Here is a 14,221-nt window from a genome sequence, read left to right on the forward strand (position 1 = left end):
TGACCACGACCATGTCAATATAACTCAGAGAACCACAAACAAACCCGAAAAGCCCATAGATATGTATATATAGGCATGTCACTATGACTCAGACTTAAGCATAAATAAACCCGATACGCCCATAGGCATATAGGATCCGGTTGTCCAGATGCTATACCCAAGTGGGGAGAACAAGTATTTGATACACTGCCGATTTTGCAGGTTACAAAGAATGTAGCGGTCTGTAATTTGTATCATAGGTACACTTCAACTGTGAGAGACAGAATCCAGGAAAAAAAATCCATAAAATCACATTGAATGATTTTTAAGTAATTAATTTTCATTTTATTGCATGAAATAAGTATTTGATCACCTACCAACCAGTAAGAATTCCGGCTCTCACAGACCTGTTTCTTGTTCTTTCAGAAGCCCTCCTATTCTCCACTCAATACCTGTATTAACTGCACCTGTTTGAACTCGTTACCTGTATAAAAGATACCTCAGCACACACTTTAACCTCGAGCACTTAACAGACTGAAACTCTTCTCAAACTGTTAATGTGACTGAAACTCTTTGTTACAATGTTTACAGTGGAAAGGTGTTTCTCCAGTGTGGATACGCTGGTGTACCTTAAGTTGACGCGACCCAACAAAACTCTTGTCAGACTGTTTACAGTGGAAAGATTTTTTCCCCAGTGTGAACACGCTGGTGCCTCTTCAGGTTCCCTGAGTCATTGAAACTCTCGTCACAGTGTTCACAATGGAAAAGTTTCTCTCCAGTGTGGATACGCTGGTGTTTCTTTAGGTCACCTGAACAACTGAAACTCTTGTTACAATGCTTACAGTGGAAAGGTTTTTCTCCAGTGAGGATACGCAGGTGTCTATTCAGGTGACCTGAATGGCTGAAACTCTTGTCACAATGCTTACAGTGGAAAGGTTTTTCTCCAGTGTGAACATGCTGGTGTGCATTCAGGTCACCTGACTAACTGAAACTCTTGTCACAATACTTACAGTGGAAAGGTTTTTCTCCATTGTGAACACGCTGGTGTTTCTTTAAGTCACCTGACTAACTGAAACTCTTGTCACAATGCTTACAGTGTGAACACGCTGGTGTGCATTCAGGTCACCTGACTGACTGAAACTCTTGTCACAATGCTTACAGTGGAAATCTTTTTCTCCATTGTGAACACGCTGGTGTTTCTTTAGGTCACCTGACTGACTGAAACTCTTGTCACAATGCTTACAGTGGAAAGGTTTTTCTCCAGTGTGGACACACTGGTGTCGCTTCAGGTCACCTGACTGACTGAAACTCTTGTTACAATGTTTACAATGGAAAGGTTTTTCTCCAGTGTGGACACGCTGGTGTGTCTTCAGGTGAGATGACTGATTAAAACTCTTGTTACAATGCTTACAGTGGAAAGGTTTTTCTCCAGTGTGGACACGCTGGTGTGTCTTCAGGTGAGATGACTGATTAAAACTCTTGTTACAATGCTTACAGTGGAAAGGTTTTTCTCCAGTGTGGACACGCTGGTGTGTCTTCAGGTTCCCTGAGTCATTGAAACTCTTGTCACAGTGTTCACAATGGAAAGGTTTTTCTCCAGTGTGAACACGCTGGTGCCTCTTCAGGTTCCCTGAGTCATTGAAACTCTTGTCAGTGTTCACAATGGAAAGGTTTTTCTCCAGTGTGGATACGCAGGTGTCTATTCAGGTGAACTGAATGGCTGAAACTCTTGTCACAATGTTTACAGAGGAAAGGGTTTTCTCCAGTGTGCACACCACCACTGGTCTCCCCCCAATCATCACTGTCTTCAGTGACTTCAGTGTCAGATTCAAGTTCAACTTCAGAGCAGTTTGAAGAGATGTGTTCATCATCAACTTCACTTTTCACTGCTACAGTAGTAATGTCAACATTGATCCATCAGGCTCCTCTGGTCTTTGAAGTATCTCCTCCTGTTCCTCTTTAATGTGTGGAGGCTCTGGTTCCTCCTGGAGCAGACTGGGGCTTCTCTTCTGTTCAGGAGAATCCTCCTCTTTCACACAACCATGTGCAGGATGTCTAGGAGCTGAAAAATAACATGATAGTGAACACGGGATATCTAAAATGTAAATCTATTGTTCTATCTTCCATGTACATAGCTATTACCTACTAAGACTGACAAAACAGTTACTAAATAAGTACAGGTTGTTACAGGTGGTTCTGGAAACTCTAAAGTAGGCTCGAAAGTGTTATCAAGATTATAGCAAAATACATATTTTAAAAAGTAGCCTGAATCAATATATTTAGTTATATTACCCAACAAATGAATTACGGTGATAGAACAACTATTTAATTTGAATCATTAAAATGTGTTTTTTTGTGTTTTTAGCCAAAATGTTTTACTGTACCTCCAAGCAGTTTACATTTTTGACTGATAAAGTATTAAATCAATCAATCAATCAAGATGTGAGCTCTGATTTGAGAGTAAGTGAGGCTGTAGGCCAAGCTATATACAACTGGATGTGTCTGTATGTACAGTATGTATGTATGTCACCTCCAAAGTAGACCAATCATAGCTCATGCCACTAAGTGCATGACGTTATGAACCAGAAGCACCTCCAAACACAAAAGCTTGACATGTCTGGTGAAAGTTAATGGGTTGTAGTTTAAAATGTATGTACACTTACTTTCATGATCAGACCCTGTACAGTATGTCTAGGAATTAGTCTGTGTGTCTGGTGCTAATTTCACAAACCACTGTACCGATCAGCCCCACATTTCTTGTGCATGCTGTAGGCCTGTCCCCGACTAAGGATTTGTTTAGTCGAATCTAATTGGTGACTAATTGCCAAAGTCGACTAATAAAACCAAGTCTACACAGTTTGTTTTGTGTCTACAGCAGACTTTCTAGTGTCTCTATCTCTCTCTGGAAGAGGTTGCACATGAACTCTGCAGCCGCACTGAGGCGCTCCAACACAAACAATACCAATACAAAGACGAGGAATAAGAAGAATAAATTGGAAGTTACGTGTGGTTGCAGGTGTAGACTTGGCCAAAAAAACAATTTAAAACATTTTTGGCCATTAATTTTTTTTTTTTTTTTTTCGACTAGATTCGACTAAGACTCGGACCCCCCGCGACTAACCAGTCGACTATAGTCGACTTAGTCGAGGTCAGGCCTAGCATGCTACCAATAGGTCAAGCAAGCAAGCTTTTTTCCACATCTAATAGAATGCGCTGCAAGTCATGGTCATTATATTATTCTGTTTTATTATTAAAGTGCAGACTGTAAGCTTTCAAGTGACGTGCCATGCACTGAAATCTGGAAATAGTTGAAGATACTTATTTTAATGTTGTTAACCACTTAAAGGACGACGTCACCCATTTTCAACCCGTCTTCATATAATTGGACCTCACTAATGCTCATGATAATATGGCACCATTTTTGTCTACTGAGTCTGTTTCTCAGAGGAGGGCTGTGGACAGTTCAGAAACCTGTCTAAAAGTGATATCATTGATGGGAATCCAACTAATAGAAACTACAGGCTTTCTATTGCTGGAAAGTTAGCATGCTATAATCGAAGCCATTGTTCCCGCGTTAATTTACAAAAAAATGAAGAAAAACTAAGAAACCTTCCTAACAAGGATGTCACTGGTAGACAGATTTCTGAAGTGTCCACAGACCTCCTATGAGACACAGACCGAGTAGGAAAAAATGACACTATTTTATCAGGAGCATTAGTGAGGATCTATTATATAAAGATAGGTTGAAAATGGGTGAAGTCGTCCTTTATAGACCAGCTGAAATGGATTTTTGCAACCATATCTTAACGTAATTCCCAGTGAAACAGGAGCTGGGTGTCTCTGAGCCAATCACAGATGAGTTTTCCAGCTCAATATTTATAACAGTTATACAGCGAACAAATATATTAAATATGTGATTTAAACATGTTGCGCTGCACACTGCAACAAGGCAGTGCTGAATCAAGTGTATGTTACGGCATTGTCTATTTCTCACTTCAAATGTTTTACTTGGTCTAGTCTGAACAAGCCCCCAGAACCCAGTGGTTGCATTGAAGCGAAATGGACATGCTGGCCATTCGTAGGTACTGCAGCTTAAACGGACGGGGCCACTGCACAATGTAAGCATGCTCGGTAAAGGGGGGGGATAAAGTTCACATCCGGGTATTTGGTCTGTACTTGGGCAAATGCGAATTTAGGATTGGAACAGTACTTGGGCAGCGACTGATGACGTATCACGAGTTCGTGAGGACGGGAGCATATCTATGGACGTGAGTACAGTACAGACAAGTTCGGGTATTGAGAAACGGCATATAATATATATGTTACAGAGAAATTGGCATTCCAGGGAAATTGAAAGGGGTACGCTTGTTTTCACCGCCCCTCAGGCAATTCTGTAGAATCAACGCTAGAGGGCAATGCAAGCCAGACATGAGCCCCACACCACACACGCACGGACAAACGAGCACGCATGCACAAACGAGCACGCACGCACGCACACGCACGCACACACACACACACACACACACACACACACACACACACACACAGCCTCATTCCATGCAGTTGAAGCACAAGGGGGCGGGCCTGGCGGGCTATGTTAGTGCAGTGAGTGGCACTTGGGGCAAACGCAGTCCCCACAACATCATTTACGATTCTGTGCCTATCGGTACATAACTCAAACGGCGCTGAGTAGGCACAGGCGAATGTCCCACCGTTCAGGACGGCAACTCGGTCGCCTTAGCTCCCTCGGTGGTCCTTCACGGGGGGACAATTCGCCTGTGACTGCGCGCCTCCGAAATGGTTTTGTCACAAGGCAGCGCCGTACCATATGCACGCAATTCGGGAGTTCCGAGGCGGCTATCCACGGAATGAAGTGCACTCGTTCCGTGCAATGTTACGGTAATCTCTGGAGATCGGGTTGGATAAACTGATAAACTATACTTTATCAGCGAAAAAAAGTAGTCCGCGGTTGTTTGAAAAAGTAATGTCCCGAGCGGGAGTCAAACCCCGGCTCCCAGTGGTAGTGGGTGGGGAGTCCAATGATTATCGAAGTGCGCCACTGAGCTTTATACTAGTGGTGTAAAGTAACAAAGTAGATTTACTCAAGTACAATTTTGAGGTATTCGTACTTTACTTGAGTATTTCTCTCATATTATCCATTTTATTTTCAGCGTTCCCCTATAGCGTAGCTTCCTGGTTGTTATATTGTTGTTGTGGTCGTCGTCCTCGCATCAAAGCCCCGCCTCGCAGCACCGCCCCGCGCCTATAAAACTAGCGCTCCCCTGTCAATTTCCCTGGACTGCCAATTTCCCTGTGACATATATATTATACCTCTATGCATATAACTCTATGGTCAACACACCATGTTATTTTCACTACTGCATTGTGGGTATGTTCTTCTTCTGACGACCACTTTGTCTAGACGCCAGTTAGTGTATAGGTGCCCCCTGCTGTTGGTCTCGGGTACTGTCCATTGTTTATATACAGTAACAGTAGACTAGAGTACTATGTGACCTTCCAGACCTGTAAACAAGAGAACGTACATCTAGGAGTAAAGCAGTTCAGCCAACTAATCAAATTAAATGATTATAAAAATAATAATTGTTAATCAGTAATTTGATAAATTAACCGATTTCAATCGCTATTTTGGATATGTCATTATAGGCAACATCTTCCCGCAAATTTAAAATACAAAAATATTGAAAATAGCTGATCTACAAGCTCACAACACGATACAGTGCGATGCGTTTTGAGCTTGTAGATCAGCTATTTTCACATGTCTTACACAACACAGACATAGGACTGATGTTGTCAATCAATTTGAGAAGTAAAAACATATTTAAAAAAAAACAGCTCCTAATTATTTGATTAATCAGAAAAGTAATCTATAGACGAATTGCTTAGAAAGTCATGGATAGTTGCAGCCCTACATCCATCACAGCTTTCATCAGTGCACATTGATGCTGCACAGGTCTGGTCTGATCACATCTCATAGAATACAGTAGGCTACCATGTTACAGGATGCAACATATACCTTGTATTAAACATATTACCCATATTATTTTCAAACTACAGTATGTAACTATATCAATATGTCTATGATAAATTCAGACTGTATGGCATTCAGACTGTGACACAGTAAAATTATCACAAGTTATTTCAAGGCAATGTATGTTCCAAATAGTTATGAGTTTGGTTATTGAACCAGAATGTTCTGGGAAACAGTTCAGTAAGATAGATTGATTGTAATGGATAAATTGCACTGGATCAGGCTGACCTAAAATGGTGTAACTAATCATGAGATTTCATAATATTGTTGACCAAGATCTGTCTGCAGATATGGCTCTGTTGGTTTATTAACAAATGTTATATAGGTTCACAAAACATCTACTGATGCACAATCTTGGACACATCATCAGTGTTGTTTCCTGAGTCACTGGGTGTTTCGGGTCTTGCAACAGACATCCTCCTCCAGGCGTCTCGACTCTCGACCGAGGCTGATCAGACACCGGCATGTTTCCAAGTGCCATGCTACTGCCCCCACTGTCTCTTAGGGGCTTAGGGTAGCAGGTGAGCTGTTGAAAGCAGGTGTTGGCGACAGGTGGTTCTGGCCACTGTGGGTTGCCTCCGGGCCTGGCTCCTCCTGCATCTGACCAGAAGTGACTTCTGTGCGTTGTGTCGTCGTTCAAACATCTCATTCTGCCTTGATGGATTTGTAAACCCTCTTGAATGTTGCAGGTTTTACGTCAGTATGTAGCTTGCTTTGGGTTCTTCCTCTCAGAATAAGTGGTTAGGGCTGCCAACCCTCTCCAACCCGGGTTGCCGTCTCTCCGGCCGTCCTGTCTCTCCAGATGTCACCACACTCTTCGTGGTCGTCACCCACTGGTCACTGGTACTCCCAGCGTATTTCTGTTAACAAAACATCTACTGATGTACAAACTTGGACACATCAGTGTTGTTTCCTGGAGTCACTGGTTAACAGTATACTTTTATTCCTTCCTGTTTAGTATTTTTTTGGTTTTACTATTTATTATGATTTCCCCCTCAGTTAACCAGCATATAATTAAAATAATTGAAATGGTTTGACTGATTGATTGACATACTTGACAGACCTTAATGTCCACTCCATAGTATATCATGAACAGTATACATTAGAGATGCGCGGATGGGTTTTTTTGTCACCCAAATCCGCGTTAACAAGTTCATTATCCATCCGCCATCCACCCGCGGTAATTATATCATTCTATTTATAGATCCGCACCAACCGCACCAAATAATTGTTATTTTCCTGACGTTAGTTTTCTTATAAACAATGTTACTCACCACTGTCGCGATGCAGTGACTGTATACAATCCACAACCATGGTAACAACAAGCGCACGTCTTCATTCAGTTACTTTCGCTTTCAACCACTTTGTTGCCATGTCGGCTTTTTATAAGCTTTTTATAAGCGACTTTTGGGCTTGTTTGGCACTTGTTTTGTTTTGGGCTTGTTTTCATAGACCAGGCTGCTTATTTCTCTCGCAAGTTGTCGCAACCTGGCAACACTGGCTGGCTGCAAAGCAACATGTCGTGAGCGGCTATTTTGTGCCTGGTGTAAAATGACGTAATATTAAAATACTACAAACGCACACACGGTGAAATTTAGTGCTTTTAAAAGCTATTATAGGCCTATAGATTGATATCATCAATTTAATTCCCGCATTATTTTACCCGCGGTTTATCCAATATTAATTAATAATTATATTTGATTGACCCAAATCCACCCAAACTGCGGTTAACTGCGGCAACCGCGGCTAAAACCGCGATCCGCGCATCTCTAGTATACATCATAGCTATTTCATTAAGTGTCACAATTACTGTCATAATTCATCAGTTAACTGATATTAAATAAGAAAGCTAGTTGAAATGGTGCCCCATTCATTGAGCATACTTAATAGCACACAGCACAATGACATCAAATCATGATATAAAAACTACAATTCTGGAAAAACAGTCCTACCTTATTCAATCAATATGGTTTACATGGTCATTTATAATATAAATAAATAACACCACAATCTTTTGGAATACCTTTAAGTAAGAAAAAAGATTACTGTTAACACTAAACTGATTGTATTAATGTTTTAGAATAAGAAAAACAAAAGAGTTGGACAACGACTCCACAAGATGAGTCCTAATGAAAACTTCTATCGACAGGAGCATTATAAATCTCCATTATATTTTTGCTTGTCTATGCAACACCCTGATAACATACAGCTGTTTAAGTTGATCCTCCCAGTGAGCTGATTTATAGAGGAAAGTGTTTTTCCTCCCCCTTGGTGTGAATGCACTGATATCTTTTTAGAGCACTTAACTGACTGAAACTCTTCTCACACTGTTAACACTGTGATAAGTTTATTCTAGCGTGGACACGCTGGTGTGTCTTCAGGTGGCGTGACTCACGGAAACGGAAGTGAGTTTCAATGACTCACTTCCGTGAGTCATTGAAACTCTTGTCACAATGCTTACAGTGGAAAGGTTTCTTTTCCAGTGTGGACACTCTGGTGTGTCTTCAGATGACTTGACTGAAAGAAACTCTTGTCACAATGTTTACAATGGAAAGGTTTTTCTCCAGTGTGGACACGCTGGTGTGTCTTCAGGCTCCGTGTGTCAATGAAACTCTTGTTACAATGTTTACAGTGGAAAGGTTTTTCTCCAGTGTGGACAAGCTGGTGTCTCTTCAGGTTCTGTGAGTCATTGAAACTCTTGTTACAATGTTTACAGTGGAAAGGTTTTTCTCCAGTGTGGACACGCTGGTGTGTCTTCAGGTTCCGTGAGTCATTGAAACTCTTGTTACAATGTTTACAATGGAAAGGTTTTTCTCCAGTGTGGACACGCTGGTGTGTCTTCAGGTGAACTGACTGATTAAAACTCTTGTTACAATGTTTACAGTGGAAAGGTCTTTCTCCAGTGTGGACAAGCTGGTGTCTCTTCAGGTTCCGTGAGGCATTGAAACTCTTGTTACAATGTTTACAATGGAAAGGTTTTTCTCCAGTGTGGACACGCTGGTGTGTCTTCAGGCTCCGTGTGTCAATGAAACTCTTGTTACAATGTTTACAGTGGAAAGGTTTTTCTCCAGTGTGGACAAGCTGGTGTCTCTTCAGGTTCCGTGAGTCATTGAAACTCTTGTTACAATGTTTACAGTGGAAAGGTTTTTCTCCAGTGTGGACACGCTGGTGTGTCTTCAGGTTCCGTGAGTCATTGAAACTCTTGTTACAATGTTTACAATGGAAAGGTTTTTCTCCAGTGTGGACACTCTGGTGTGTCTTCAGATGACTTGACTGAAAGAAACTCTTGTCACAATGTTTACAATGGAAAGGTTTTTCTCTAGTGTGGACACGCTGGTGTGTCTTCAGGTGAACTGACTGATTAAAACTCTTGTTACAATGTTTACAGTGGAAAGGTTTTTCTCCAGTGTGGATACGCTGGTGTGTCTTCAGGTTCCGTGAGCCATTGAAACTCTTGTTACAATGCTTACAATGGAAATGTTTTTCTCCAGTGTGGACAAGCTGGTGTCTATTCAGGTGACCTGAATGGCTGAAACTCTTGTCACAATGCTTACAGTGGAAAGGTTTTTCTCCAGTGTGGACACGCTGGTGTCGCTTCAGGCTAGATGAAAAGCTGAAACTCTTGTTACACAGTTTACAGAGGAAAGGGTTTTCTCCAGTGTGGACACCTCCACTGGTTTCCCCCCAATCATCACTGTCTTCAGTGACTTCAGTGTCAGATTCAAGTTCAACTTCAACTTCAGAGCAGTGTGAAGAGATGTGTTCATCATCAACTTCACTTTTCACTGCTAGTAATGTCAACATTGATCCATCAAGCTCCTCTGGTCTTTGAAGTATCTCCTCCTGTTCCTCTTTAATGTGTGGAGGCTCTGGTTCCTCCTGGAGCAGACTGGGGTTCCTCTTCTGCTCAGGAGAATCCTCCTCTTTACACACAACCATGTGCAGGATGTCTAGGAGCAGAAAAATAACATGATAGTGAACACAGAACAATAGATATACATTTTAGGAATCCTATCTTCCATGTACATAGCTATTACCTACTAAGACTGACAAAACAGTTACTAAATAAGTACAGGTTGTTACAGGTGGTTCTGGAAACTCTAAAGCAGACTCGAAAGTGTTAGCAAGATTATATCAAAATACATATTTTAAAAAGTAATCTGAATCAATATATTTAGTTATATTACCCGACAAATGAATTACGGTGATAGAAAAAATATTTATCATTAAAACGTGTCTTTTGTGTTCCTTTTAGCCAAAATGTTTTACTATACCTCCATGCAGTTAACATTTTTTGACTGATAAAGTATTAAATCAACCAATCAATCAGGCCAAGCTATATACAACTGGATTTGTCTGTAGACCAATCATAGCTCATGCCACTAAGTGCATGACGTTATGAACCAGAATCACCTCCAAACACACAAAAGCTTGACATGTCTGGTGAAAGTTAATGGGTCGTAGTTTAAAATGTATGTACACTTATTTTCATGATCAGACCAGTGTACAGTATGTCTAGAAAGTCTGTGAATCTCTCTGTGTGTCTGGTGCTAATTTCACAAACCACTGTACCGATCAGCGCCACATTTCTTGTGAATGCTGCCAATGGGTCAAGCAAGCAAGCTTTTTTCCACATCTAATAGAATGCGCTGCAAGTCATGGTCATTATATTATTCTGTTTTATTATTAAAGTGCAGACTGTAAGCTTTCAAGTGACGTGCCATGCACTGAAATCTGGATATAGTACTAATAATAGTTATTTTAATGTTGTTAACCACTTAAAGGACGACGTCACCAATTTTCAACCTGTCTTCATAAAATTGGACATCACTAATGCTCATGATAATATGGCACCATTTTTGTCTACTGAGTCTGTTTCTCAGAGGAGGGCTGTGGACAGTTCAGAAACCTGTCTAAAATTGATATCATTGATGGGGAATCCAACTAATAGAAACTACAGGCTTTCTATTGCTGGAAAGTTAGCATGCTATAATAGAAGCCATTGTTCCCGCGTTAATAAAAACAAAATTGAAGAAAAACTAAGAAACCTTCCTAACAAGGATGTCACTGGTAGACGGATTTCTGAAGTGTCCACAGACCTCCTATGAGACATAGACACAGACTGAGTAGGAAAAAATGACACTATTTTATCAGGAGCATTAGTGAGGATCTATTATATGAAGCTTAAAATGGGAGAAGTCGTCCTTTATAGACCAGCTGAAATGGCTTTTTGCTTAACGTAATTCCCAGTGAAACAGGAGCTGGGTGTCTCTGAGCCAATCACAGATGAGTTTTCCAGCTCAATATTTATAACAGTCACACGCGAACAAATATATATATATATATATTTTTTAAACGTTTGGTAATTCTGGCCCTCAATTGTACTACCTATGAGTATGTAAAAGAACAAAAACGAATAAACAAGAATTATTTATATATTATGTTGTCCCAGTGCCAGTGAGAAAAAAAAAGTGCTTAGGAAGCGAGATACAGCCTTTTTCAGTTATACGTTAAACAAGGAGTGGATGGAGCTGCAAATCTTCAGATAATGATATCTTGGGTTCTGAACATGTTTTTTGTTTTTTCAAAAACACGTCAAACACCATAGCAGTAAAAACACGTGAAACACGTTAATGGCACTCAATGAGTTAAATATGTGATCTAAACATGTTGCGTTGTACACTGCAACAAGGCAGTGCTGAATCAAGTGTATGTTACGGCATTGTCTATTTCTCACCTCAAATGTTTTTGGAAACATTTAATGTACTGTTTATAACATAATCAATAACGCAACATTTGGCCATCTTTTTTGTTCAGACTGAGTGGCACTGTCCTCTGGTATGTAGCATAGGCTGATGAATCATAGCTGTTTGAAAGACTACTTGACAAGTGCTTAATATAATATGTTAAAATTGGTTAGTACCCGCCGATTAGAAAACCCAGCTCATTGGCATGGTTAAAGTGTCCGCCCTGAGATTGGTTGGTCAGGGTTCAATACCCCGGCCGGGTCATACCAAAGACTATAAATAGGACGCAATGTCTCCCCGCTTGACACTCAGCATCAAGGGTTGGATTGGGGTAAGTCCCTGTGTACATCATGGCTCGGGGAAGTAATTAAGATTGGAAAAATTCTCAACAATTATAATAATTGTTTTGGCATCTATTGCCAACTATGTCCCCATTACGACCACGGATATTCTCTGAAAGTGTGAAAAAAAATGCTTAGTTAAAGGGCAAGACCACTTTGGTAGAGGTTTGGGTTGTGTAGTTACCAAAGTGGTCTTGCCCTTTAACTAATACTAATGTTGAGTAGGGTCGACTCTGTACTTGGTCCTTTCTCTTTTCCCTCTACACCAAATCTCTTTGTTTGTAGATAAGCATTTTTTCAAATGCCCCCCCAGCAAAGGGATGCTAGGGTTGAAGTGGTTACACCTCAAAGCAAGAAGCTTCTAAAAAGCTTGTGAAAGATCTGTTATCTCACACAGAGCAGATTACCAGACCCATTTCTAGACCTCGCACCCCCTACAGAGGCACACCATAAAATCAGTTTTCATAGTTTTCACCAACTACCAAACTTTTATCAGGCATGTCAGGCTTTCATGTGCTTCTGTTTCATGACGTCAAGCACTTTGCGGCTTGAGCTGTGTGACAGACAAACCCTGTTCTAGATGCTTTGGTCTACAGCCACTCTGTAGAAAAATGTACAATTTGGTGCAGTTTTTCTTTTGTATTGCAATTGTGAAAAAGAGGACGTGCTTTTGGATATTGTAATGAGAATAAAACATGTTAAAAAGGAATATTGAATGATATTTAATGATGGCTATGAATATCCGGATATTATCATTGTCATTATATTTTTTGCCAAGATTATTGTATAGTAACAATACGTACTGAGGTGTGGGTGGTCTTCAGGTTCCTCCTGTTTTATAGAAATGTCTGAAATGAAGCAATTGAATAAGGACTTTAATAACAGGAGACCCAGTGGTGTCAAGAATAACAATAATATTTGCAGACGCTAAAGACAAAATGACCTAAGCCCAACTCTCCAACATATGAATCTTGGGTGTAAAGATTATAGGATTCATATTAGGGAATCATGCTTAACTCATTCTGTGCCAAGTAAATAAATGAATAATAATCTAGTTATAGGCCGTTTAATATACTGTAGCATGTCTGGCCAAACATTCAGAGGAAAACAAGGGAGGCAAGATACAGACGAATAACAAGGAAGCGAATGGTGACTAAGATTTTGCGATCACGTGATCTCCTGTTTCTTTGTGTGCCTGAGAGTGAAATGGCGGATCACAGGTTGGGGAACAGCGCCATCTAGCGTAAACACTGAAAACACTGTTTGCCCAAAATACAACTAATGTTCACAAGTAGGGATGGGATCACATAACCAGCCTTTATTTGACCTCTGTGAGGGCAGTGATGTCAATGTTTTTATTTTTATTTTTACTTTGGCTTCTTCAATTATGAAAAAAGCACCCATTATTTTATAACCCGACAAACCTAAAATGCTGTTCTAACACAGTATAGGCGAGATGTCAGCTATACTCCATATGAAATATGAAATCTAGCCTAGCTGTAGAAACCTAAAATAAGAAACATTCACCTCGATGAATAAGGAATCCATAAACAACGATGATTGTGCAACACAATGGGAACAGTGGGGTGCTAGACCAGCGCTAGTCGGGGAAAAAATAAATACAAAATAGACCAGCGGGCGACGAGATTGACAAGTCGAATGCTAAATAGTGGGGGGGACATCCGGTGCCTATGGTACGTGCAACACAAGACAGCACGACCAATTTGTTTCATCATCGGAATATTTTCATGATATATTTTCTCATGATTATTGCATAGTAAAAAATGTATATTGCGACAGCTCTACAATAGAACAGAAAAAATGAAAGAAACAGAGAGAACATTAAACGTACTGAGGTGTGGGTGGTCTTCAGGTTCCTGTTTAATAGAAATGTCCCTGGCTGAGTCTGGAGAGTTCATCTTGACCTGCAGTCTGGACTCCACACACTGGTCTGAAATGAAGGAATTGAATAAGGACGTTAGGGTTCCATGGTTCTACTTCCTCTAAAACATGATCATTAGTCCCGGAACAGTATTATTGAGGATATAGTCAATCCTGGGAAGAGCTGTCTCTGGTACTCGTCCAGGCTGCGTAAACACTGGAGT

This window comes from Gymnoscopelus braueri (assembly GCF_963280865.1).
Source record: "Gymnoscopelus braueri genome assembly, chromosome: 24".
In the NCBI taxonomy this organism is placed as follows: Eukaryota; Metazoa; Chordata; class Actinopteri; order Myctophiformes; family Myctophidae; genus Gymnoscopelus; species Gymnoscopelus braueri.